We start from the raw sequence: 2,112 nt of genomic DNA on the forward strand, positions 1-2,112 counted from the left end.
TCTGGGTGTAATTGTGCCCAACTCAAGGGTGCCATTTACATTGGTACAATTACATTGCTAATTATCATATTTCTGACTTGGCAATAAAGTATCTTGAGGACAGGACAGCCTTTTTTCTAATTCACACGAAAGGCATCTTTTGGACTAGCAGCAGGGCTGTTTGTACATTCCTTTTCAAACCATCCAATGTCCCAGTGATATGAAAACCTTGTTCACATTTACAGCCAAGTCACAACCTCCGTAACATTCCTAGTTTCATTGTATGAGTGGAGAAAAGTAAATAAGTTACTTTTCCATAATAAGGACATTTCTATTGGGATTTAAGGTAAAGGTTGATTTTTGATGGTGAGTTTATTTAATGAGTGATTACAGAAGTGAATATTTATGGGAGAATAGCATTTTAAAGATTTTTATTTTATTTTGCTTTTTGGTTAATGGGCTGGGAGAAAATGATTGCTGTTTTACTTCTTAATGAAATCACTTTGTACAACTTTGTAAAACACTGGTATAATATGGAAAACAATTTTTCCCTTAAATGTCTGATAGTTAAGGTTAATTTTCCTGGAATACTTGTGCTAAGTATTAGAATCACTGAATTACTGGAACTGAGCATACAGTGTTATGACATTATGAATGATGTTTTAATATTAAATTTGTCATAAGTACAGTCGATCCTTGAACAACATGGGTTTGAACTGTGTGGGTCTGCTTATAGGCAGATTTTTAAAAATAAGTATGCAGTCAACCCTCTGGCTCCATGGATGCAGAACCTGTGGATGTGGAGGGCCAACTATGGAACTTGAGCATCTGCAGATTTTGGTAAACTTGGGGGCTCCTGGAAGCAGTCCCCTTCAGATACTGAGGGACAACTGTAAAGCATTTAGATTTTTAGACATTTGAGTCTTGATAATTTGACTTTTCAAGGAACAACTTCTGAACTTGAAGAATATTGCCAATTTTTATTTAATTCCAAAACATATAATTTAAAATGAAATTTTACAAGTTGTCAATATATGGCCTGAACAAAATTTATTGTCTTTGTCATCTTCAATATTAAAGTGAAATAAGGAACACTCAAAACTTATAGATGACCTTTAAATAAATAAAATATATGAAACTGTTTAGTTTGCTTACTTATCCAAAGATACCTTTTAGACTTTGAACCTGAAAATTTAAATGAAACTTACTTCTTCCTTATGTCAACAGCCCACTTATACCCAGGCCATGCTTGCTTTACTCTCTTGCTCTTCCTAGTTCTCTTCACTTCTTAGAGTCATTCATTTATTTTAGAAGCAAACTTACTCTGCCTCATTCATCTCAGAATGTGGGCTTGTCCTTTCTTGGCTTTTCTTTTTTTAATTTATATTTGAACATAATTTATTGGGAAACTACTGATCAAGAGGTTAAGTGGTATAAGCAAAGAAGATAGTATTAAGGAGCCTGCAGTATGAAAAAGAAACCTTCTAACTGTTGGAGCTCTTTTAGCTAGTTAGCTTTAAGTGCCTTCCCAGAACTCCTGTTGTAAAATTTTCAGTATTACTTCCTTCATGTGGTATGAAATAGTCAATGGTGCTTTATCATTGGAAACGACTTCTTACAGAATAGCATACAGATGTTATACTACTGGAAAAAAGTAGAGCCAGGTGTTGATTCTCAACTGTGAGAGGATGGAGAGTTTGTCCCCCAAACCCTCAGAGCCAGTAATTTTTAACAAGGAATGGTATCTTTAGGAAATAGCCTAGGGATTCAGGTAACTTACTTGAATAGGAGATAAAAAATGGTGTATTGTGTGCTGACCTGACTCTGTTGCAATGTTTGTCTTTTATTGTCTAATGGTTTCTTGTTTTTCGAATGCTTCCAGTAAACTTCTTGACATAATCCACTTTTGACAGTAATAGTATTTTTATGTATAATGTATAGGTTTTGTTGATTTGAGTATTACTTTGTTTGAAGTACTCTAGATTAGTGTTTCTTAAATGGGAATATGAGGGCCTTCTATGGGAATGTTAGATTGACCCTTAAGAGTACTTCTCTTAAATACAAATGCCTTTGCATCTGTTGAGCCAAAAATTTATCTTTAACAATATTGATGCTGTCACTGTGTGAGGAGGT

This window comes from Tursiops truncatus, chromosome 8, assembly GCF_011762595.2.
Source record: "Tursiops truncatus isolate mTurTru1 chromosome 8, mTurTru1.mat.Y, whole genome shotgun sequence".
Taxonomy (NCBI): Eukaryota; Metazoa; Chordata; class Mammalia; order Artiodactyla; family Delphinidae; genus Tursiops; species Tursiops truncatus.